Source organism: Eumetopias jubatus, unplaced genomic scaffold (genome assembly GCF_037043125.1).
Source record: "Eumetopias jubatus isolate StellerSeaLion01/CBP00866 unplaced genomic scaffold, mEumJub1_p1.0 scaffold_6, whole genome shotgun sequence".
NCBI classification, from domain to species: Eukaryota; Metazoa; Chordata; class Mammalia; order Carnivora; family Otariidae; genus Eumetopias; species Eumetopias jubatus.
In genome coordinates this window covers 55,197,733-55,224,276 of record NW_028274812.1, presented here as the reverse complement: position 1 = coordinate 55,224,276, position 26,544 = coordinate 55,197,733, and the positions used below count along the sequence as shown (strand labels likewise).

General features: G+C 41.6%; 1 long non-coding RNA gene and 1 pseudogene across 1 annotated transcript; one reads left to right on the top strand and one right to left on the bottom strand.

The window, feature by feature from the left end:
- Window positions 1-1,464: 1,464 nt before the first annotated feature.
- On the bottom strand, window positions 1,465-13,423 carry LOC148164078 (uncharacterized). Its single transcript, XR_015768327.1, has 3 exons — window positions 13,115-13,423; window positions 11,880-12,013; window positions 1,465-1,961 (listed from the first exon to the last, which is right to left on the bottom strand). It is a non-coding gene; the product is annotated as an uncharacterized LOC148164078 (long non-coding RNA).
- A 2,553-nt stretch (window positions 13,424-15,976) lies between these two features.
- LOC114209963 (NADH dehydrogenase [ubiquinone] iron-sulfur protein 5 pseudogene) lies at window positions 15,977-25,989 on the top strand (annotated as a pseudogene).
- The last annotated feature ends 555 nt before the right edge of the window (window positions 25,990-26,544 follow it).

The following is a 26,544-nucleotide window of genomic DNA, read 5'->3' as shown; positions in this document are numbered from 1 at the left end:
ACCCACGACATCAAGATCAAGAGTCTCATGCTCCTCCAACTGAGCTAGCCAGGCACCCCTCTATGAACTTTTAAATAGACTTTAATATATCCTGATCTCAAACAGCAAATATTTGGCCCATTCTCTACACAAAAAATCTTCTACCTTGGTTCTAGGAATGGAATACTTGTGGCAAACTTTTCCTTATGAAACGAACATTAGATTTGATTGACTTACAGGACATATATTTCATTGATTTATGAAGTAAAAGAATGTTCTTTTCTGTAGAAACATGAAGCTCCTTTGATTTGACTTTGTTTTAAAAGTTAAAAAATACATAGAAAGTTTACAGTAACTAATATAACAAACATGAGTGTATCCATTACATGGCATTGACCAATATTGACATGTTCTGATTTTGCTTCATGTATAAATATGAAGCTGATCTATCCCCTCACTTATTCATCTTTTGTGTACTTTAATAACATAAAATCCAGATTTTTTTGACCCAGAAGCTGGAGAGTGTGAGGTCACAGAGACCATGTGAAGACAGAAAGCCCCTCTCTACTCCTTGGGGGAAAAGCCCTGAGAGAAAGCTTAAATTATCAACAAGTCCTTCCCCCAAGGAAAAACAGCCAGCAGCCCCAAATATAAGGCTGCTGGTCTTTGCCAGGGGTGACTGGTGAGTTATTATTATTTGTTACATATTTCTAGAACCTTTCTCTTAAAGTCTTAGGTAGCACCATGGTCCATACTCAGCTCTACAAGGGCTTTTGAGTAATTATTCCTTGAAAGTTATTGATGGATTGACTGGTTTGTTTAGTAGCTCCTAGCGGAAGGAAAAATGGCTTTGGACATGAAGGGTAACTGTGACTATTCTCTGTGCAAAATAGAAAAATAATTGGTTGTTTTACTGTGTCAATTCAAGCTTCTCAGATCAGCTCTTCTGAAGGGTAATAGACAAGTTGAGCATGTTGAGAAATTTAGGGGAAACCTGAGGTAGTGCAAGACTGTAGGGGCTTTTTTGGTTGTTGTCGAAAAGTAAATACCATTTTAGATTCAAGTTCTGTAATATATGTGACATATAGATTGATGAATGACTCATTTGTTGTTGGAAAGTGAATGAACTTGCCTGATGATACAGTTTTCTCTTCTGTGTGTGTGTGTGTGTGTGTGTGTGTGTTTTCTTTCTGGGCAATGCCTCCCTTTGACTCATCTCATATTTTGAATTATGGCATTTTCTTTTTAAACTGGCAAATTCATTTTCAAATTGTTTCCACTCATTCACCGGTTTCTTGTCATTTTAGATATGTGGCTGAAGCAACAGAACTACAAATGGAACACAGACGTTTATTAGGAACTTTGGAGGATACATGAAAAATCAGAATTATGCAAAAAGGGATATTACTAAAAACCTGTACTTCAGGATAGATTGATACTTAAAAGAGTTGTACTAAAAGTTAAGAGATATTGATAAAAGTGCTATGCTTCATTAACATAAAATATTATTAACACAAAATAACACAATTATATCCAATTTATGATGATAATTCTAATACGACTTTTTTACTTCTTACACAACTCTTACTTCTTCTTCTTCTATTTGGGCTCCACTTTTTTTCTTGCTTGTGGAAGTCACTTCAATCCTCTGAGATTAAATCAGAGATAAATTTATAGGTTCTGGAATGCAAAATCCTCAGTTTCAGTGCCTTCTTGACTTCTGGGTAGAAAAGATGAACCCCATAACTGACATCCTTATCAAAGCACTGAGGTATCTCTTTTGATGCTGTTGTTTTTAGTCTTACATACATTTCTTCTCACCAATCTTTCCCTGGGGCTCTTGGACTTCCATGTCTTTCGAAGCTTTTCGGAATTCCACCCTGTGTTCCACTCTGCCACGTGTGTCCTTACCCCTGTCTGTGTTTCTCTCCACCCTTTCGAGAAGATATCTATCAACTCATCATCAGGGGAAGCGCTGCGAGCTGCCAACAGGTGAAAAGCTTTAAGTACATCATCGATTATAGTTTTCAAGCCTCGTAGTGCAGAGGAGTGGAAAGACTATTCTATAAATAAATATTTGGAAAGGCTTGGGAGAAGACTAGCTCTGCTAAAAGCAAATAGTGATTAACATGCCCAGATAGTTTTTTTGCTTCTTTGCGTGGAAAAACGAATCTATGACATTTTCCAAAATACCAACTAGTCTTAAATGGATCATGTTGCTGGTGTTGGTATCAACTATAAGGCATTTAAAATGTCACTGTTTACAGACCACAACATATCCCCAAAGTCTAAATTTTTTTTTTACATGAATGAAAAGGTCTATCTGATGCGTGTGTTCTAAATACTTCATTAATAACAGAAATGATGTCCCTGGTACACTTTATACATTGGCTATTGCTTTTTTTCTCTTTAGCGATACTAGATTTTATTCATACACTTGTTATTTGCCCGGTTATAAGCACTCACATGATTTTGTCAGTAATTCGGCACTGGATAACTGACTTCTTGTTTTTCAGGATACCAATTACCCTTCCCAGCTTCCATCTTGTGTGGGCTTGGCCAACATCAGCTCCCAGCACCTAGAAGGCACTTCCTTCTCCAGAGTAACTTCACGGAAACAATGGCTCTGTTGCAACTGGCGGAGGTTGGAATTAACTCCTCCTCTGTCTGCATTACAAAACAAGTGGGGACTAACTGGCCCAGGCAGGTTTTCTGTATCCTTGGACTGATCTCTTTGCATTCTCTGCCTCTTTTCAAGAGCTCCTTCTGTAACATAGCCAGACTGCATCTAAATTTAACAATGCGATAGGGTACAAACAGGCTTTCATGCCTGCTGTGTCATCAAGGGGATTTCAGGATTGTCTAATTGGTCTGCCTTGGAGAATCTGACGCAATCTCCCATTGGTCTGTACTCAGGAATCTGGGTGGGAAGTGAAAGTACAGACAGACCTGCCTGGGCCATCTCCACCAGGCCAGAGCTTGCCACCATGTGTGCGTCTGAGACCCGGACTCAGGCCGATTCAGAATGAAAACCTTCAAATGAGTGCTCCGAAAGTAAAACGAAAACTGAATCTGTTTGCTACCTCTCCATGAGACCCAGAAGATAGCAAAGGTTTTGGGGTCCAAGGTCAAGCTGAAGGGCTAAAGACAAAAGGGGCCTTCTGCCCCTCAGACTAAGGACCCTTTCCCAGTGGGATGGCTGTGGAGAGGTGGCACAGAGGAAGGGCGAGTGACCCGCGCAGGATCTCAATTTCCTCTGCTGGGCTGTAGCTCATTCAGGCCTTTCCCTGCGACATCCCCACAGAGGGCCTGGCTCCAAACCGAACTTGAAGAGTTATGTGAAATCCTTTCTGATTTAGGACTTGCAAGGGGAAAGGAGAATTATAAGGGTTTGGAAAAGCTAGTAACTGGGTAAATGTTTATGCTTCAAATATCTACTCTTTGCTCTAATATTCTCTAAGTTATTTTTATTACAGAGACAAAAAGGGATTAGCTGAAATGGTTTGGCATAAAACATACCACAACATTTTTTATGTAAAAAATCATTTTCTTCTGATGGTCCATTCACGCTCACAGAAAAATAGTCAAATGTTACAGAAATATGCAACACAGAAAATGAGAGGCCTCTCCCTTCACCACATCCCCTGGAGGTAACTTTCCATACCAATTTGTTTTATATCCTCAGTTGTTTACCCCCAATTATCTCTCTCTCTCTCTCTCTCTAGTTTTTACAAGAATGGAATCTTCCTTGCTACTTATAAATTGCTTTTTATACCTTTCAGCAATATACCTTTCCATGTTTGTTTATAAAGATATACCTTGATACCGTATGTGGTTTCAAAGACTAAATTTCTTTAAAATTATTGTACACAGGGACGCCTAGGTGGCTCAGTCGGTTAAGTGTCTGCCTTCAGCTCAGGTCATGATCCCAGGGTCTTGGGATCGAGGCCCGCATTGGGCTCCCTGCTCCGTGGGAAGCCTGCTTCTCCCTCTCCCACTCCCCCTGCTTGTGTTCCTGCTCTCGCTGTCTCTGTCAAAATGAATAAATAAAATCTTTTAAAAAAAATTGTTGTACACAGAATAAAAGCCAAGAATAGAGAGAGAGGCATTGAAAATAAAAACGCTTCTCTTCTCTCCTCCATTCCACAGCATTACTCTGGTCTTTGGAACGTTTTTAAAGCATATACAAGTGTATGCATATATACTTGTTTACTCCTGTGTATTTGTTTTCACATCAATGGAATTGCACTACAGAGTTCTGTGTCTCCATTTTTAAATTTAGTACCAAACACTGTTTTACTTGAAGATACAAGAACTCACTTCCAGAGGGAAGAGACCAGGTCTGGCTGGCTCACTGCTAGATAGACTTCACCTGGCATGTTGTCGACACATGATCCATACATTGAAGCCCTGAGGCTCTTCTGCTCCAGTCAGAAAAATGTCTGAGAGAAAAACTGTCCCTCAGCCCCAAATGCTCAACAGATCCCACAGGAATTTTCTTCGATGGACTCCAAGGCAGGATCTGCATGTGGGCTTCTCCTTACAGGCTCCAGGTTGTAGTGAGACTCATTTCTGGGTGGAGGAACCATCACCCAAGTGGTGTTCCCAAGTCAGTAGGGGTGTGTGTGTACCTCGCTGGAGAGGGAATAAGGAGGCCAAAGAAGCCAGCAGACCTTGACTGTGCTTTAGTTTTCCCTCATGTCCAGCAATTTGTAAAATATACCCAGTCCTTTTGGGAGCAGAATATCCAACTTTGATAGCAGGAAGTGGATTCTGAATAAACAGTAAGATTATTAATAAAGAATCTCAAAAAAAAATTCTTAGTGGATATTGTTTTAGTAAGTTTCAAAATTATGTGTGTGTGTGTGTGTGTGTGTGTGTGTGTGTGTGTAGGCTGAAATAGCTATGTAACAGTATTAAATAATGTGTGTATTTGAACTCTTATGCACATTCCAATTTCTCCAGCATATTCACTCTGTGATATGTCCCTCCCCAAATATGATTTTGATTTTTAATTCTTCAGTGCTACAAAAATAAAGTGATTCTTGTCATCAAAGTTGAGCATCATCTCAGCTATAAAAAAAAGCCAAATAATTCCTCTATTTCAGAAGAATTTTAACCGTAATTTTATGGTTAATAGAAGTTAAAACCAATGGATGATAGCCTTGAATAAGAGAGAACCTTATCTATTGGAGAGACTTCAAAGGTCAACACATCCCAGAAAGGCTCTAACTTATAACAGGAGACATTTATTATGCACTGACTTTGGGACATTAAAATGTCACTGCCAGAATTTACAGCTTTCGCAAAATGTGTACAATTTCTGTGGGGAATTTTCCTCATCCCAAAGGACAGGGATAATAGAAAGGAAGCCTTTTATTAGGGCTTACTTTTAAAACGTTCTAAAAGTGGTAAGGAGTCAGGATGACTGTTGTCCAGCTGGTTACAGGCAGTTGGTACATAAATCAGAAGGAATTGGCCTTAGTGAGCCTCTGTATGGAAAAGCTCACATAAACTGGCAACTGATCATTCCCCCTCCTTTATTTCTGTATAAACTGTTTACAGACAACTATGTGGCAGAGTGTTTGAGAATAGTGACATTCTAATCCCTAGTAATTCTTAGGAAATGTAATTGTAGGAGCAGATTTCATAAAGTGCCTTCAATCTTATATAAATCTGTGTAAATCACAGAGCCCTGTAAATGCCATTTGGACTTCAGAGCTCTAGCTGGGACCAGAGCCTTGTTTCCCTCTGGAGCTTCCCCAGGGCAACTGCTGGTTCCCTGGGCTGCTCAAATCTTATCAACCACCTTCGGTGGTTTCCAGGGAATTGGGGGACAATCTCACCCCATTTGCTGTCCTCAGAATCTGCCCCCTGAGTTTTAAAGGCATCTGCCTTTCATAAGGAAAAGCCAACCTTCTGCTTCTGACTCATTTGCACAGAGAGTTGCAGATGCCTAAATTGAATGGACTGCTTGCTGTCCCTGGCTGTGAACAGGCTCTCTCTGTTGAAAACTGGAAACCAATGTGGTGAATGACATGAGTCCTGTTCAATAGTGCTAACTTCCCCTCCACAAAAGCACTTTTAGCATGAATAAAGGATGACCAAGTGAGACTGGAAATGTTTTGCTCACAGCTTCTAAAAGCTGACGATGATCAATGCATGAGCCTCTTGGAATGCAGGGAGTCCATGTCCCTCTTTCAACTTCCCTAATGTGAAATAAGTGGCAAGTACAACTTTAAAGATGCAAATCTGAGAATGTGGAGCAGGTAACGTCTTCCTGCTGCTGTTCACATTGGGAGAATCAAATGGACCGATGTAGGCAGGGACTTGGTTGTTACCTAAATAGACCCACATCCTTCTCCAAAATATGATGTCAATCTTGCCCCCCAACTTGTCCATTTGTACCATCATTGTCCCACCCAGGCCTTGAGAATTTCTCACCTGGATTATGTCTGCAGCCCCCGACTTGTTCCTCTGATTTTAATCTGGCCTCCACTAATTCATTTTTCCTCCAGACCACTGTTAAAATGTGATCCATCTATGACCTAAATCTATTATGTCATTCCCCTATTTCTAATCTTTTGAAATTTTTCTATCACCTACAGAATAAAGTCTATCTAAGACTCCCAGCACTTTCCTGCTGCTGCAGGCTCTGCCCCACATGGCCATGCCCCACACAGGACACTCTACCAACACGTTTGCCCTTCTCACACTCCACGTTCCCTCTGGCCCCTGTGCCTTGTCTGCTATCCTCTCTACCTGAGGTGTTCTTCCCATTCTCTGGGCTGGCATGACTACTGTTCATTCATTAAGATTCAACTCACACCCTACCTCCTCCAAAGATCCTTCTCAGCCCTCAGGGCAGAGAAGGGACCCACCGCTCTGTGGGCTGCCTCCTTCTGCAGGCCCAGCCCTCACTATATGGACTTGATTGCAGTCTACTAGTCTCATTATGTGTCTTCTGGCCTGTGAGATGCTTGAACACATCAACTGTGACTTAGTTGTTGCTGTGTTCTCACTCAAAGTATAGCACCATATCTGTCCTATATTTGGTACCCTATAAATGCCTGATGAATGAATGAATGAATGAATGAGGCTGGAAAGACAAAATGAGCAAGAAGAAGGGCTTAGATTTTTATACAAGCTTTGTGAGGGTTATAGCAGGTCATATAAAGTTTATAGTAGGTTTTTTATAAGGCTGTTCAAGTTTTGTTAGAAGCATATATATTTATAAATAGGCAGAATAATTTTAAAAAACAATTTTTAGAGTTGAAAGAGACTTTAGAGAGCATCTAGTCCAACACTTTTCTTTTACAAATGGGGAAACAGAAACTCAGAGAAGTTACGACCTGCCCAAGGCTCCATGGTAAGGTAATAATAACCTGTGAACAGGTCTACATATAGTATTTATGGGGTCTACTGTATGACTCGAGGTCTGTATTATATATGCTTTAATATTTATGTTCAAGTAAAGAATCAGTATCACGATTCACAAGTGGTATATTGAGCCCTCTAGATGTACAATTTTTTTTTTTTTTTAGATTTTATTTATTTATTTGACAGAGAGCGAGACAGGGAACACAAGCAGGGGGAGTGGGAGAGGGAGAAACAGGCTTCCCACTGAGCAGGGAGTCCGATGCAGAGCTCGATCCCAGGACCCTGGGATCATGACCTGAGCCGAAGGCAGACAGTTAATGACTGAGCCACCCAGCTGCCCTAGATGTACAATTTAAGAGTAATGTCAAAGTGTCTCATGTTGTAAAATGTTCCTCAGCTACCATCTGCAACTACGGTGAACACCACACTAACTCCTGAGTATCTCTGGAACCACCAACTGGAACCCAAAGAGGAGGAAGAAAATGGGAGCTCAGCACTACCAGGATGTGATACTTGATTTTGCAATCTGAAAGGAAGGACGTGACAAATTAATTTGTCTTTGTCTTTTTTTCTACCTAAGTGCTTCTGCTACCTATATCTTCCACATTCCATCTCTGATGTCAGCAGTGGCACAGCCCACAAGCCTGGATGGCATTTGGTCAGTTCTTTTGTCCTGAGGGACACAGAGCAAGAGAGGTGCAACAGTGTTTCTGTGGGGCCTGGGACCAGTGCTAATCATCAGGGAAGGCATAATGGCTATGTTGTACCAGCACCGAGCACCCATATGGTGCTTAATAAATATGTGTTTGTGGTACCAGGGCAAGAGTCTGTATGTGCTACTGTCTAAGGGTCCAGGGCAAGAATCCTGCTTTTAAGGACTCCCTTTATAGCAGTACTAAATTTGAAAGAAAATCATAGACAGTAACTAACAAGCTTACCTATCAAGCTCCCCATCAAAATATCCTGTGACAGTAATAAGGCAATAGTCTACTGGGGTCCTTAATACAGCATTTCTTACATTCTTATGGCATTGCATTTAGGATCTAAGGTATAAAGGTCTAAGGGGGAAAGGCCAAGAAACTGGGAATTCACAGTCTTGGATTGTTTTCTTAAATCTACTAATTACCTACTGGGTAACTTTGAGAAAACACAACCTGTTAATGGTTAGCCATTTCAGTTTCTCTACCCATAAAATAAGCCATAAATTATCTACACCCTTACAGAAGTACTGGGAGAGTAAGTGCTCAAATGAAAGATATTGTATAAGGATAACATGGTCTTACAAATTTGAAAGCTGTTCTGACCTCCACTTAAATAGTTAGCATGATGTCAGGCTCACACAGAAAGAGTCTCCCACATAACTAGTCTTAGATGCAATAGTTTTCTTTGAGCTATTCAAAAGAAAAAGTGTTCTTGGGCGCCTGGGTGGCTCAGTTGGTTAAGCGACTGCCTTCGGCTTAGGTCATGATCCTGGAGTCCCAGGATCGAGTCCCACATCGGGCTTCCTGCTCAGCAGGGAGTCTGCTTCTCCCTCTGACCCTCTTCCCTCTCGTGCTTTCTAACTCTCATTCTCTCTCTCTCTCAAATAAATAAATAAAATCTTTAAAAAAAAAAAAAGAAAAGTGTTCTCTAAATCCAATCTATTTTCTTAGGCAAAAAGTTTGTGTGTAACATGTAACTATCCTGTGAAAAGACTCCATTATGAAAACATGAAAACAAGACTGTTGCCTGGGAGTCTCCTCCCTTCCGTTTATATCCCATCTGTCATTACCTGCCCCTTTCTGAACTGCCGGACACTCCTGTTCCTCTTTGGTTTGTTATAAACTGGACAAATAGAGTCTTCTGCTTTCCAGTGCCTCATTTAAGCTATTTTGAATCATTCAGTCTCCTAGAACAATCTGTGATTTGGATTATGGATATATCAAGTAATTCAAAGACCCTGAGACAAATGTGGTTAAAAGCAGGTATTTTCCTGATTTAGATTAGGGACCAACTTCATCAGCTTGATTAAGGAGGCATTCAGAAACCCAAACCATCTAATCCCATCTTGAAGCACAACGGGATCCCTGCTGCATGGCTGGAGTCATCTTAGAGAGAGTGCGAGTGGGGGCGAGGGGTAGAGGGAGAGGGAGAGAATCTCGAGCAGACTCCGCACTGAGCATGGAGCCCGATGTGGGGCTCGATCCCACAACCCTGAGACCACAACCTAAGCCAAAACCAAGAGTCAGACACTTAACTGACTGAGCCACCCAGGTGCCCTCCCTCGCAAGGAATTTTATGCTTCAGAAGCAGAGAGAATATCCCCTCCCACCTATAAACAGCACTGAGCTGGTCTCTGGGGACTCAAGGACTCTGGAATCACCAGGCAGAGCACGGCTGGGATGTGGGCTTTGATGACCTGTAACTTCTTGAGGTCCTAATTGGAAAAACTATTCTAAGAAATAGGAGATTCCCGGGAGGTGGATGGTTCATTTGTGTTTCCCTTTACACATAGTAAGGAGGTTCTTCACCTTAAGAGAACCATCATGCCAGTGGTATGTGTTTTCCATTCTTGATCAGCCCACTGAACCAGACCCTTCCTGTTCATGGTCATCTCTTCAGAACCTGCCTGGGTCTTGGCCATGAGAGTCGCTCAAAAAAAAAAAAATTTGTTGAACAAATAAACAAACAGAATATAATTTCATTACTTCATCCAATTAAAAAAGTGATACCCTACTTACAAGACCTCCAGAAGAATTTTCCCACCCTAAATTTCCCAGAAATCCAAATGGACAAAATATTTCCATTTTAATTTTCAAATATCAGAAGAATGCAGTGACCACAGTTTATATTCTCCCTCCTATTTTCCTCAGGGCCTGCGTTGCTCATTTAAATGCAATTTGCTGCCTGTTTGGGTCAGTGACTTAAGTTGGGAGGCTCTTACAGTAACTCAGCGCTGTGGAAATTCCAGACCTCTGGCTGGGGTCTGGGGGAGAAGCCCAGGTTTGGCGGCTCTGAGGGCCAATGTAGGTAAGCACCTGGCAGAGGGCTGGTCTACCTGGGCCAGCAGGTCTCCAGCCTCACCAGTTTGGTTTAGCATGGAATCAGTCAGCAATGCCTGAGAAAGCCAGGAGACCAGTTGGGATGATTAGGGAGGTTATAAACCAGAAAACTTCCGCCTTGGTATTTGAAAACCACACGGTATTTTACAACATTCCTGTCGATTAACTGCTGGGAAGGGCACTACCTTATTGCCTTTTGCATAATGGAACCAATCTTTCCCCTCAGAGGCCCTCGTGTTGCTTTGATCAAGTTCAAAAGATGAGGGAAATGATGACTAAGGACCTTGGGAACCAGACCGAAGAATCTCACAGACATACTCAAGGGTTTTGCGGAGATCGCTGTTTGTTTCTTTGTTTGTTTTTTACTGATACATCATTTTGGTAAATAATTTCTATGGTCAGGGCACTTATCAAACTCCTTACCCAAATATTTGTTATTTAGAAAAAAAATCAAGGAAACAGACTTGTGTTTATTATTCTGAGATCAGCAGCAGTTTGATGAATTAAAAACAGTCTTACTTTTTCCTCTTTCCTCTCCCTTTACCAGCCTCTTGTAAAAGAGCCAACATTATACACCCAACTCTCTACACAGTAAAAACGAAAAATAAAAGTGACCTTGGTGAACTGTCGTTCCCTCTGCCCACGTTAGACTTTGGGCCAAGAGCCCACTCCCCTTTAGCATCAGAGGTAGATATTTGGAAACAACTGAGTTGGAAAGGGATACTGTAAATGTCTGTTTCCGGTTCACAGGGCCCTCAGCGTCACTGCATAGTTTGGACGTCTGACTAGTTTCCTGACTTTGAGAGTCTCCTACTTTAAACATGAGGGATCGACCCTGGAAAGGAAAGGAAAGACACGCACGAGTTTGCCACTGACTCCACCAGCCTTTACTCTCAGGCCGGGTTTCTCCCGGCGGGATTTAAATAGAACTATTGTGACACGGACCGCGCTTTCAGTTGCTGTCCTGAAGCAGGGTGATGGTGAGGTCGTGGGTCTGCTCACATGGTCTGAGTGGGGAAGGCCAGGTCTGGGCCAGTTCGCCACAACAGAGCTTCCAGGAAAGCCCCACCTCCACTCATCGTGACCAAAGAATGGAGCAAAAACAGACACTGCAAACTCAGACAACCATGGTAAGGCTGGCTCTCCTCGACCCCGTCCTTCAGTGGTTCTATTGATATTTTACATGTGTGAAAGAAAGGCTTTGTTAGGGGCACAGATCTAAACTCTTTCCAAAAGAGACAACCTTGCCACATCATCATGAGGAGGGAACCAGAGCATCCCAATGAATCCTTCTATTTTAAAATAAAAGGATTTTATTAACCTATACCGAACGAAAACTCTAGGGCTACAGTAACTTCAACTTTGCACAGAGTTGCCACAGAGCTTAACATATATATTGAAACACTTACGCTGTCTTTAAAGCCACTCTATTCTTGAACGTCCTCAATGTTAACAAATGCAATAGCAATTCTCACCTACCTGTAGAGGTCCTGCACCGATTGCTTCTATTCCTTTTATAATAAACTGAGCTGGCTGACAAACTGATTCTGCTCCGTCAAGGTATGACGGGTGGTTGCTAATTCCTGAGCGGAATGGGCTCCTATTGGTCTGATCTGAAAGAGAGAGGCCAAAGAATCAAGTTTCCCAGAGGAAACACAGGAGTGGGGGCAGGTACCATGGGGGGTGGGGGGGAGGGAGAGGGCAAGCGTTGGTTGGGGGAGGGTGGGACACTAGCCATGAACGCCTGCCGGCATTTGCAGCTCATAAGTGAACATTTCATATTCATGGATAAAAAGTTTCATTGACCATTATGAAAGTTAGAGTTCTGTGTTCATAAGTAAAAATTTCAGCAAATAATGTCACTATACCTAGTGGGACCCTAGAGGCAGGAGTCCCCTCCCCCTCCCCCCCCAAATAGGAGAAGCCAAGCACTGCGGCCTTCAGCTGTCAGTCCCAGGCGTCCCGCCAATGGAAGTCCAGAGGAGAGTGGGCGGAGAAAAGGCTTTTGTTTTCCTTTTCTACTGGCGTTATGAAGCAACCAGGGAAGCTGGTCCCTTAGGATTCCATTTAAGTCTCCCCCGAACTACTTTCTCTCAGGAACTTTTGCCTTGAACCACTTTTAGGCACTGAACTAGTTCCTTCTTGCTGGAAGAACGTTATTGTATTGTCTGAAATAGTGCATGCTTCCTTCCAGCATGCCGGCGGAAAACCCCAATGATGCCCTTTCCCACTAAACTATTAGGATTTCTCCTTCCAGTAAATGCAAAAAGAAGAACACGCAACCATTACTAACTGGCAGGCTAGGAATGTTTTTTAAGTTGAAAAGTTACTTTTTTTTAACTTAAACTTTCTACTACTATAAGCTTTACGAGTACAGAGACCATGCCATACATCTCCGTATCTCCACAATTTCCACCTTAACGCACATAGTTGGAGATGAATCATGATTTTTTATGTGAAGGAAATTGACCTGCAAATTAAAAACCTCTTTCATACAGAACTTGGGCCAAGCAAAGGCCCATACTATCCGTAAATGTGATGGAGAAGCAATGAGGGTAGTTCTTGTCCCACAGTCTAGTATGAAAATCTAGACTGAAGGTCTGTTTTACTTTTCACATTCTGTTTTAATGAAAAGAAGGAGGAAGGTGAATGACAATTAACAATTCAAACAAAACTCATCTGAATTTGGCTTTGACTTGTGATAAATCCTGCACCTCAACAGTGACCATGATCCCCTTCTATTCATCTTCAACTTCAGTCTCTGTCCACTTGATCAGATCCTGGCTGGAAAGAGGACCCAGAAGGTTCCAGACATCCAGGGAAGATAATCTTCTGGAAAAAGAGGAGAGGTGGGAGAAGGTACTAGAGGAGAGGACCCGGGAGTCGTAGTTGAGGTTCATTTCTGCCACTGAATCACTTTGTATCGCTGAGAAATGTTTTTTCCCTTTTCATGCCTGAGGTTTCTTCTTGACAACTGAGATGAATGGATTAGATAACGTAAAAATTTCCTGCTGGGACTGGGATTGAACTTCACGTGTAAATAAAAATTCATGGAACTTTGCATTGTTGTGGTATTATACTAAATATGGAGAGAGCTTATGAATTTAATAATAAAAACTAAAAATGGATAAACGGAGTCAAACCAAGAATTATGAAAAGCTCAGACATTTAGGGACAAAAATGGAAACAAAGTAAAACGTTTACATACTTTTAATTCTAGTGCTTACCACCGTTTCCTTCTGCAGCTCATTTAAATGCACATTTCAAAGTTATAATAATTTTGAGTAAATCCCCTAGTTGGCTTGAATGTATGTAAATTTGATCTTGGTCTTTTAAACTTGACACAATTCAGCAGTTTTTGAAATCTGTATTAGTCAAGTAAATGAATAGTGTCATTTGCTTATTTGATGCGATTTTTAAAAAATGAGTCCTTTGAGAAACTGCTTCTGGGTATCAATACTAAAATGAAAACACTGGCTAAAATCATAAAAGCAGGAAAATTAATTTCAGGGCATTTTAAGCTCCCCCTGTTTCCTGGGCTCTCAGGGCTTCAGAAGTTGAGAATTGCTCTCTGATGTCACTCTTCTCTGAAAGCTGATCCATTCAAATCCAGATGGTGGACATCTTTGAATCACATACTGCTTACATTTTTCAGTGCCTCTGAAAAAAAATTTCCCCCTTTTAATCCTCAAAACCAAACTCAAATGAATTGTTTTACCCACCTGCAGCTTCCTCTGAGGAATATAACTCTTTGATTCAATCCATAATTTCCTCTATTCTCCAACCCCCAAATTATCCAATTTTAGTTTTAAATTCAAATCATTATTACTGTCACTGATTCTGAGCTGGGAAAATGGAGGGTGGTTTTTTGGGGATGCAGCACGGAGATGTTACACAAATATAAGCCAGAAAATTTCTCATTTCTTTAATTCTCTACCACAAACTACAACTGTATTAATCCGACAGACTTTCAGTGTGGTTCTGGGGACTGCAAATCCAGAAACTTTTGGCTCCTAAAAGCCTCTTTCAAAGGGAAAACTGTCTGCTGAACAATAAAGTCCATGCAGAGGAATGGAGTGTGGACTTCATTTGTTTGTGTCTCAGATAGAGGTTACTGGTGGCAGGAGCCTAGAAGAAGACTCTGTGTAATACAGACTTGCTGCTGACTCAAGAAGTATACACACACAGTGCCCAAGAGCAAGTAAGGAACAACTGGTTGATATGTAGGCCTCTCCTGACCTCTGTCTCTTCCCTTGCACCCAGTTTGCATCCCCACATTCTATCATTGCACTGCTTCAACTAAACTTCAAGCTCGGCTTCCATCCCATGCCAACACTCACTCATTCCTGTTTCTAAATATCTTTCCTACTTGCACACATCCCTATTTCGTGTCTTTGTATTGTAAGGACATGTACCATTGTGGAATTTTTAGACTGAAAATAAGACACGGTTCTAACATACATAATGTCACCATGTACTTATGAGTTCTTAATTAAGACCCTGTTCCTTCTGTGGGAAGAACTCACCATTGGCACCTCAGGCCAATTGCTATATATCCTATAAGACCTGGTTATTCTTCAGATGCTCTGTGAAGCCTTTCTGACTGTCCTCCTCTTCTGCGCTTCCCAAGCATCCTGAGTGACCTCTATCATAGTTTATAATAGACTGTTATGGGCTTAATTGTGTCCTCTCCCCCTCCCCCACAAATTCATATGTTGAAGTCCCAATCTCCAGTACCTTGAAAACAAGGTCTTTAAAGAGGTGGTTAAATGGGGCGCCTGGGTGGCTCAGTCAGTTAAGTGTCTGCCTTCAGCTCAGGTCATGATCCCAGGGTCCTGGGATGGAGCCCGGCATTGGGCTCTCCGCTCGGCGGGAAGCCTGCTTCTCCCTCTCCCACTCCCCCTGCTTGTGTACCCTCTCTCGCTCTCTCTCTCTCTCTCTGTCAATTAAATAAATAAAATCTTAAAAAAAAAAAAGAGGTGGTTAAGCTAAAATGCGGACATTAAGGGGAGGCCCTAATCCAACATGACTGGTGTCCACGTAAGAAGAGGAGAAAAACCAGAAATACATGTACACAGAGGAGGGGCCATGTGAGGACACAGCAAGAAGGTGCCATCTGCAAACCAAGGAGGGAGGCCTCAGGAAAAGGCAAGCCTGCTGACAACTTGATCTTGGACATCTAGCCCCTGGTACTGTGAAAAATAAATTTTTGTTGTGTAAGCCACCCAATCTGTGGTACTAGAGCGGCCCTAGCAAGATAATACACTGTCCTACAAATTATTGCCTTATCCAGCTCTACTTCTATATTGTGAATACTCTTAAAAGGGACTGTATTTCATCTGCCTAGTCACAGAACCTATCAGAGTACCTGACATCTATAAAAAAATATTTGTGGATTGAAGGAAGGATTTTCCTTACTCAATTTGATCATCAGCCTCTAGTCACTTAGTGTCTTATTTTCCTCCCTATTTTTATTCATCTTCTCCCATCCTAATCCTAATGGCTTGAGTATGTGTCTCTATTTCGCACCTAAGTCTTTAACACAAGCAGATTGATTCCTAGTTTTCAGAGGTATCATGCAGGACATGAGCAAGATCCGGAACCACTCCGCCCTCACTGGATGTACACATAGCAGTCGGGTGCTGTGGTTTCTCATCATGACAGTATGCTGGGCCCAAAGATGCCAATTTACATGAGTCGGACAGCGAAACAATGGCATACATGCCCCTTTTCTAGAGTTAGGCTAACAACTCCATCCCATAGAGGCTGAAACGGCTCCTAAGAAGAGCCCCTTCTGACTGCCAGTTCTAAGGTGATCAAAATAAGAGAGGAGATCGCTGGTACAGTGAGTGACCCAGGAAATGTTAAAAGGGTGGGAAGTTGGCTCAGCAGGGTTGGGAGCTGGCTCACATCCTGAAGTAATTATTCCAATAAAACACTCTCACGTCCAGATATATTTTTTTTTCTCAAATTATGGGATAACTACACTTAACGACTCAGAAAGATCACATTTGTGTGAATAAACCTGATTGTGCTTTGAAAGCACTTCCTTTCAGCATCACGCTGCTCCAGTCTCCTGGGCTCCAGTAAATTTTGAGGGAAGAATGGCAGGGCCAGAGTATTTACACATCCATAAAGGCTGTATTTGTTTTTATATGTTCTTGCTGCTTGGCTCTGCAGTCTTGTTTAGAAACATTATGTTGAAAAAAAAAAGAAACAAATGTTAAATGGTATTTTATTTGAGTGAGGGTGCCTGATGAGTCCTCTTGTAAAAGAGTGGCCTGTCATGCAAGGAGACTCAGGCAGCCTTACTGCTCAGGACACTGGGTAGCAAAATTTGTAGTGGATGCTGTTTGAACGTGATGCTTGGAGGAATGTTTTCTCCTGTAACAAGGTTTGTAATGGCAAATCATTTTATCCCCAGGTTATGTTTTGTTTTGTGCATGTGTATTATTTTTTTAAAGATTTATTTCTTATTTATTTGAAAGAGAGAGGGAGGGAGGGAGAGAGAGAGCACAAGTGTGAGGGGCAAAGGGAGAAGGAGAAAGAATCTCCAGCAGATTCCATGCTGAGCAGATCCAGCGGCTGGGCTCCATCTCATGACTCTGAGATCATGACCTAAGCAGAAACCAAGAGTCAGAGGCCTAACCCACTGCCCACCCCCAGGTGCTACGTGCATGTTTTTTAATTCCCAGTTTAAATGGTAAGTCTAGCAATTCTGTTCTTTTCTATAAATAGGATGTTTCATTGTAACTGAGTACCTTGAAGTTCTAGCTATACTGAAAAACTTTGGGCCAGTTTATTTTACTTTCCAAGGTGAACTCTACATTTAAAAGAAGAAATCCTCTTAAGATTTAGCCCTACCTGCCTTGAGGTGAGAAATCAAGAGCAAGGAGCTCATTTGTGACTTGAGATAATGATGAAGCTCCTTCAGCAAATTCTCAGGACTGCCTTTTCTAAACACTCAACTAAGTAAACTCCATATTAAAAATGTCCATTGTAAAAAATAAATAAATGTCCATTGTGTGCAGGGTACAAGATAAATGCCTTGAGAGCCACTAAGGATTAAAATCTTTTAAATGTTTCTGCTCCTCAAGACATTCACAGCAAAATTGGGGACAAAAATTTTAATTAGGATCAGGCTAAATAGAAATAAAACATTTCAGGGTGCCTGGGTGGCTCAGTTGGTTAAGCAACTGCCTTCGGCTCAGGTCACGATCCTGGAGTCCCGGGATCGAGTCCCATATCGGGCTCCCTGCCCAGTGGGGAGTCTGCTTCTCCCTCTGACCCTTCCCCCTCTCGTGCTCTCTCTCTCTTTCATTCTCTCTCTCTCAAATAAAAAAAAGAAAGAAAGAAAGAAAAGAAAACATTTCAGTAACAGATCTAAATTAAAAGAGATGGCAACTTCCAGAAGGCTGTCCATGGTTAATTACATGGTAATTACAAGCAAGCAGTGCTCTGAGACCCCAGGGCTCTCTCTAGGGTCTCATCTTCCCCTTAAATGGGAAGGCTTCTTCAGGACAGGCAGATGTAGGTAGGTCCAGCGGAGGCCAACAAACCTACCTCGTTGTCTCCAGATTATGAGGCAGACCTGAGCTCAGCTCTGCCCAGGATGACCTGGGACAAGTTCTTTCCTGCTCTGAATAGAGATGATAAACTTACCCTTTGAGTTGCTGTGAGGAGTAGATGAGCTCTGCGTAAGTAAATTCTTGGTGTAGACTCTCACATATGTTAGCATTTATGAGGGCAGATATCATGTTATGTATCAATTTGTCTTTTAGTTCATTTTCTGTTTGCCCCACTCAAAAGTAGAGTCCTTGACGGCCAGGACTTAGCATTGTTCTGTCCTTGGATCACAGTATCTTTATTACTATGCAATACATAATAGGTGCCTAGTCCATATTTGTTGCATGAATAAATCAGTGAATAATTAATTTAACTTAAAAAAAGTGGATTAACTAATATTATTATTCAATCCTGTCTTCTTCATATTTCTTCTTATCCCTCTTCATTGTCTTTAAACTTAGGAGCAACAAGAGATGTTGCAAGCAATAGGCTAAGTTCCATTTGAGTAGGATCATTTGGAGTTTTAAAGTCCCTATGGGTTCAGGCTATTGGAACTTGATTGTTCACTTCAAGAAGAGTAGACGATGCAGTGGGGAAAATAAAGCTTTTCTTCCTGTGTCTCCTTCCTCCACCAGCTCCTCCTCACTGGATCTTATTATGTCTGGGCCCCTTGTGCCCTTCTCACCCATTAATATCCAAAAATAAAGAACAGAGACAAATTGTGGGGAGGAAACAAATATTTTTTCACATAGACCTTCCGACTCCCATGGAGAGAGGGTTGGAATGTAACTTCCCCTTTCTCCAGCCCACCTCAGTGCCCATTTTTAAGTCCAGGAAGACTTAGTTAGCCAAAGGCTACCAAATGAAGCATGACTGTTAGAAAAATGTGTTTTCCATGACACTAAGCAGGAATGGGCTTCTAGTGTGAGATCACTTGGCTTTGTGCAAAAGTCCCTGTCACTGCCACCAGAGACAGACTTATTTTGACCTAATTTTCAGTTCTGTTATGATTTTGTAGGCTAAAATTAAATTTGGTTTAAGAACACTGACCAGGGTTTGTATCACTAGCGGGAGGGAAGGAATCAACAGTTTATCATCTTGTGTTGGTGTGTGACCAACTGGAGCGTCTCCTTAAAATCTTGTTTGCAGGAAACGGACTCATTTACAGCTCCCCACTCAGTAGCATGTTTGTTCATAGTGCAGAAGGGAGGTAAAATGAGTCACAAAAGGTCATCTCTGGATCGAGTAAATTTCCTCCCAGACTGCAGATTGCTGACACCTCATTGTGTTTTCCATGTGTGACACAAAGCTTCAATCCATGTACAGTGTAACCTCTTAGATAAAATCCGATCCCCAGACCTGCAAGACCCATTATTGCCTAAGAAAAGCCAAAATTACTGAATGTTTTCCTTTCTTCTGACATAAAATGCATGTCATCAACCACGTAAAGGAAAAAGAACAACGTGCAAAGTATTCCCTGGGGTTTCTCACCAATTCTAAGATATTCTCACAATCAGTTCTCAGCTTAAAAATGGTTTCATCAGAGGATTTTAATGCTCCTGTGTGAGCATTTCAAGAAATTCAAAGAAATGAAATCTAAACATCTCAGGGACATCTTGTGGAGAGGCTGATTCAAATACTCAGGTATTTTGGTTTTCATATGAAACATATCTTAGATCTACATAAGGGTCTCTATGGACTGTATAAAAAAAACTTATAACATGTATATATTAGTCAGGGTCCTGGTAAGAAACAGAATTCACCCCAGAAGTTTCCAGTAAAGACAGTTTAATAAACAACTACTGACAATGGTATGGGCAGGCAAAAGAACAAATAAGAGACATTGAAGAACCCAGAGATCAGCAACAGTGGGAAGCTGTTACCACTGTTAGGTGTAAAGGGCAAGGGGAGGAAATGATGGTACATGTTCCCCATGGAAGTTAGTGGAGACTACAGTCCCTGCCGAAGACCCACCTGAAGAAGACAGAGAGACAGGAGGAAACACCCTGATCACCATCTCTGTCCCACCTCTGATCTCCTGCTGGTGCTTCCTGTTGGCCAAACTGAACTGGAAGGCAGTGGCAAGGGAGACTGGGTGACAGAGTCCCTAGGGGTCAGTTGCCCAGCGCATACAGTAGGGTGGAGAAAGGCAGAGGATTAATCTGCTAGGGCAACTGGAGCATAAAAAGCATAGTGTTCTTCGTAGGCAATGATTTTGCTCAATATATATATACATTTATTTATTTACTGCCAGTGTATTTATGATAAATTTATGCAGCTATTTATCCAGGCTTGCTCTCTACCCTAATCCCCTTGGAGATCCTGTAGTCTGCACTTATATTCCAAGAGCTTGTCTCTGTGCAGGGCTAACTCTTCTGTATGGGGATTAATACTTATCTCCATGTCAACTAAATAGATTTAATATTATGAAAACTGTGATGACCATTCTTCACCTTTATGAATCTTTAAATTCAGAATCTCTTGGTCTGGCACAGCTTCATTCTTTCAAGGATATTAGAACATTTTAGTTTTGTTATCTCATTGATCCTTGCCATATCTCTGACGGGCAGGCATCTTGGTAGAGTACCTAGTACAGTGGCGCATGGAAATAGACGCTCAATAAATGCTTGTTGACAAGATGATCATCATCAAATGCCTCTTGTGCAGATAGGAAAGCTTACAATGAGAAGTTAAGCAACTTAGCCAATATCCCATGGGGTGCCAGTAGGAACAGAAGCCAAGTCAGAGGGTTTACCCTGAATATGCTTCCTCCAAAAGGAGATTTGGCCAAGCCTGGCAAGAATTTGAGCAAGAGTTTATTTTCTTCCTGTACTTTGACCCAATCTTAAGAATAGTTGAGAAATTCAGGGCATAGTTTTTCCAACTGATTTGTTTCCTAGATTGCCAGTGAAACGTGTGCCCCATTATTTATTCTTAATCATTAGACACGAAACATTACTGCCCCGGGAGCAAAAAGCCGTTATTCTCTTAGAGGAATTGAACTAAACTGTTATGGTTTCTATATATTATTTCTGGGATGGGGAAAAGAAAATATAAAGGGGAGATGAAATCTGAGAACTGCATGTGAAATCAGTTACAGCCAACCCTTATCAATGAAAAACAAGGGTAGGAATGACCTGAGAAACATAATTGTACATGGTTTTAGAAATTCTACAGTTATTATAAACCCATCATCATCCAAACCTTCTACTACATTCCAAAGTTTTAAATCCCAGTTTTTCTTGGATGGCACTGTTTTCCTGAATATCCCATGAAGGATTCATATAGAGAAGGAGAAACAGAGGGGCCCGGATTCACTTCAAGCAAGATAAACTCTTTGTGAAATAATACTAAATCAGGTAGATCAAATTTTGTACATAAGGCAAATCATTTATCAACATGAAAACACATGGGCACAAGGGAAGCTCTGTAATCTTGGAAGCCTGTGTCACGCCTTCTCCCAGAGAGGGGATTGCCAGCCTGCTTGATTTGTAGGTGGCTCGCTTGTGACATGACCCGGGAGACTAACAAAGGGCTTGGGTCTTCTCAAAATCACATTTATTTATTTTAAAATTTATTTATTTATTTGAGAGAGGGAGAGAGTGTGCAAAGGGGGAGGGGCAGAGAGAGAGTCTTAAGCAGACTCTGGGCTGAGTGCAGAGCCGGTTGTGGGGCTCGATCCCACGACCCTGAGATCATGACCTGAGCCAAAACCAAGAGTTGGATGCTTAACTAACTGAGCCACCCAGGCGCCCTTCTGCCTTGCCATCTCATCCAGGTGTACATTGCCTGGTGAGTACTTTATCTCTCAAGACTGAGCTCCAATGACACTTCTCCTGACTTGACTAGTGACACCACCCTTTTCTGTCATGCTAGCACAATACACACATCTAAATTATTGCATGCACCACATTGTATAGTGCTCACTGTTTATATGTCCATCTCCTCAGTGAACTATGAGGTAACAATCTGCAGCCTATTCAGGATCTTAGTTCCTTATCTAGCATACGCACTGCTCTTAAACCCTGAAAATGGAGGGTTGTGCCTCAGAGACCCTACCTTGGCCGTCCTCCAGCAGTGTCCCTATACCTGAGGTGAGAAGTCAGCAGGACCAGGGATGTGCCTTCCCGGATTCCATGTCTACCCAGATCCTACACTCCCTGTTTCTAGACCATGCTTTGCTTACCTAGAGCCCAAGAATTCCCTGTCCAAAGGTCCAATCCTCCCTTTGGGGCCTGGACGAGCCCTTTCCCAAGATCTGTCCTCTAAGAAGGGACCAAGAACGTATGTGCTCACTCCTAGATCCGAGGACTGGCCAAGGCAGCTATTCGTGAAGCATATGGACAGAACCTGTATAAACAGGCTAGACTGTCCACATGTGTGCATGGGAGGTGTCCAGGGATGAGGTTAGAGCAGGACTAGGAGGAGCAGGCAGTTAGGCAGAGAGCTGGGGCCTGAAGCCTCAAGGAACCTGAGGGTTCTAAATTTGAACCTGGCCTTCCAGGTAGTTAGGAAGGTATATTTATCATGGTGAGAGGATGGATCATATCTTGTCATTTGCAACCTTGAAATATTTAGGCCTATGTCACGTGAGCTTCCATGTGTACTCTAGCCTGGATCTCTATACATGTTAGGGCGCTGGTGTCCTGTCTAATAGAGTGCACAACACATGGGAGATGCTTCATGCATGACTGAGGACCGGCTCACAGCAAAAAGATGTGGAATAATTGAGACTCAAGGGAAATAATTCTGTAGTGTTTGAGTAAGAGAAAATAATAGAAGATATTAATTATAAGTGAATTAACAAATTAGTTAATATACTTCCTAAAAATGTTTATATTCCAAGGGTCAAACTTAAATGTTCTTGCTAGGACGATGTTATTTACCAAATTAATGATCAATTTTTAAAAGCCTCACTTGAATTCTCCAGCATTCTTTGTATTTCCAAAACACAACACCAATCTACAAAGCACTCATAGATGGGTTAAGAATGAAGTCAAATAAAACATGAGTCAGATAGCAAACTCCATTGTGGGGGTTAGTTATACTCCAGCCAGAGAGGAAGAATTAACCAAACTAGCAACAGTGTTTCTTGGAGGCAGCATTTCAGGCCTCTGTCACTTCAAATGACCCCTTTATCCTTCACTGGCAGATAAAATCATTCTTGGAAGGAAAAGGAACATTCATCTTCCAGGTGGAACCCTGAGAACTTGTGTCCTCTTTGCCACAGATACGATAATTTCAATGAATGTAGGCATTTTAACTTTTTCTCAGGTATAAGAATCAATGGCTCACCATGTTGAGTAACCAAGACTTCTTATCTCTTTTCTAAAAGATAATACTTTTATTGTCACATAAGTGTATGTTACTAACAAATGTAAGGAAATTTCAGGCTAAAATATGTATATACATATGGTTGTATGTGTATGCATGTATATATGTGTGGAAATTGACAGGGGGCAAGGAGAGGGAGAGAAAGAGAGAATCTACTTAACTTGGAAAGTCAACTGAGAAACATCTACTGAGGGACTTCTCCATACTCAGCATTTGTCACATTATGCTAAGCATAAGGGATAAAAGGTCAAGGCCTTAAAACAATAACGAGATACTACTGTACACCTATTAGAATGGACAAAATTTGGAACACTGACACCAAATATTGGACAGGATGTGGAGCAAGAAGAACTCTCATTCACTGCTGCTGGGAATGCAAAGCCACTTTGGAAGATAGTTTGGTAGTTTGTTAAAAAACTAACATACTCTTATCATATGATCCATTGATTGTGCTCCTTGGTATTCATCCAAAGGAGTTGAAAACATGTCCATACAAAAGCCTGCATGTGAATGTTTATATCAGCTTTATTCATAATTCAAAACTTGGAAGCAACCAAGATATCTTTCAGTAGGTGAATGGATAAACTGTGGTATATCTAGACAATGGAATATTACTCAGTGCTAAAAAGAAATGAGATATCAAGCCATGAAAAGAAATGGAGGAAACTTAATGCGTATTACTAAATGAAAGAAGCCAATCTGAAAAGGCTACCTATTCTATGATCCCAACTATATGATATTCTGGAAAAGGTAAAACTACGGAGATAGTAAAAATATTAATGGTTGTTGTGGTTGGGGGAAGGAGAGGAAGAATGGATAGGCAGAGCACAAAAGATTTTTTAAGGTGGTGAAAATATAATATCATTATGTCATTATATATTTGTTTGAACCCATGGGATGTACAACCCCAAGAATGAACTGAAATGTAAAGTAAGGACTTTGGGTGAATATGATGTGTCGACATAGGTTCATCAATTGCACCACTCTGGTGAAGGACATTGATAATGGAGGAGGCTGTGCATGTATGGGGATAGGGGTGTCTGAGAAATCTCTGTAATTTTGAAATTTTGTGGTGAGCCTGAAACTACTCTAAAAAAAAATCTTCCTCCCCGCCCCGCCCTGCCCCGCCACAGAAAGATAGAGAGCACAAGTAGGCAGAGCTGCAGGCAGAGGGAGAGGGAGAAGCAGGCTCTCCGCTGAGCAGGGAGCACGATGAGGGACTCAATCCCAGGACCGTGGGATCATGACCTGAGCTGAAGGCAGCTGCTTAGCCGACTGAGCCACCCAGGCGCCCCTAAATATTTAAGTCTTAAGAAGAAGGAGAGGGGCATCTGAGAAGGAGGAGAAGGAGGAGGAGAAGAAGAAAGACAAGGTCCTGTCCCCAGGAAAGTTGACGATATATTTTTTTTAAGATTGTATTTTTTTATTTATAAGAGAGAGAGAGCACAAGAGGGGGTAGGGTCAGAGGGAGGAACAGACTCCCTGCCAGGGAGCCCGATGTGGGACTCGATCCCGGGCCTCCGGGATTATGACCTGAGCCGAAGGCAGTCGCTTAACCGACTGAGCCACCCAGGCGCCCAAGTTGACAATATTTGATGGGAGTTTGGTCTGGAGTGATGGGAGAAGCACTGTGGGCATATGTGGGTAAGGGTGAGGGCACAGATTTGCCTATTACCTCCCATGAACAGACACTGTGATTAGGTGTGTTATATTAGGGCATCTCATTTAATTCTCATCAAACCAGTGCACGTAAATACTATCCCCATTTTCCAGATGAGGAAACCAATGTTTAGAAGATGAGCCCAATGAAAGAGCGATACAACCGAGCAGTTGCCGAAAAAACTATTTAAAAGGAACCCATGGGAATGTAAATGGGTACCATCACTATGGAAAACAGTACAAAAATTCCACAAAAAATTAAAGAGAACTACCATATGATCCAGCAATCCCACTTCTGGGTATATATCCGAAGGAAATGAAAACAGGTTATTGAAGAGATATCTGCATTCCAGTGTTTATTACAGGCAAGGTATGGAAACAACCTAAATGAGCATCAGTGGATGAATGGAAAAAGAAGATGTGGTTCATACATACAATGGAAAATTATTCAGCTATGAGAAAGAATAAAGTCCTGCCATCTGTGATAACACGGATAGATCTCAATGCTAAGTGAAATAAGCCAGATGGAGAGAAAGACAAATACTAAATGGTGTCTCTTAAAGCTTGGAAAATCTTAAAAATCTTAAATAAAAAAAGTCAAACTTTTAGAGATCATCCAGTAGTGGCGGCCTGCAAGGAGACAAGGGCTCCGTAGCGCGACGCCAGGCCTTTCTTTGATGTGCAGAAAAGGCTGGGCCTTCACTTAGATCATTGAATGACAATCCAAAGTGCTGAGCAGCTTCACAAGATTCCAGGTCCATGCCATGCTTTTGAAAAAGAATGGATAGAATGTGCGCATGGAATCGGTGGTACCCGTGCAGAGAAAGAGTGCAAGATGGAATTTGATGATTTCGTAGAATGTCTGCTTCAGCAGAAAACGATGAAACATCTGAGTGACGTCAGGAGGCAGCGAGATAAGCTAATAAAGGAAGGGAAGTACGCACCTCCACTTCACCACTTGGGCAAGGAGGATCGTAGGCCCTGAGCAGAGCTGCTGCTGATGGCTGGAGGCTGATTTTCATGTTCTCTCTTCTCCCCTGGAAAGTTCATTTACTGAAAACCTCTTTGCGAAAGTGTCTAAAAATAAAGAATTGCTCTATCCTGGGAAAAAAAAAAAAAGTCAAACTTTTAGAAGGAGTAGAAAAGTGGTTGCCAGGGGTTAGGGAGTAGAGAAAACAGGGAGAGGTTAATAAAAGGGTACACACTTCCAGTGATAAGGTCTGGGGACCTAATGTACAGCATGGTGACTACAGTTGGTAACACTGTATTGTATCATTGAAATTTGCTAAGAGAGTGTTCTCACCAAAAATAAAATAAAGCAAATATGTGAGGTAATGGCTATGTTAATTAACTCGACTGTGAGATCCTTTTACAATGTATACGTATATCAAATTATCATAATGTACACTTTAAATATCTTACTATTTTATTTGTCAATTATACCGCAGTAAAGCTGAAAAAAATAAACATGAACAGCTGAGTCGGATTGCTCATACAATTCAATTATGTTGTCAAAGATGCAAGCAGTTCCCTCTCAATTCATGGCAGGGTCTGCAAATGGAAAAAAATGATGGGTTTCACATGG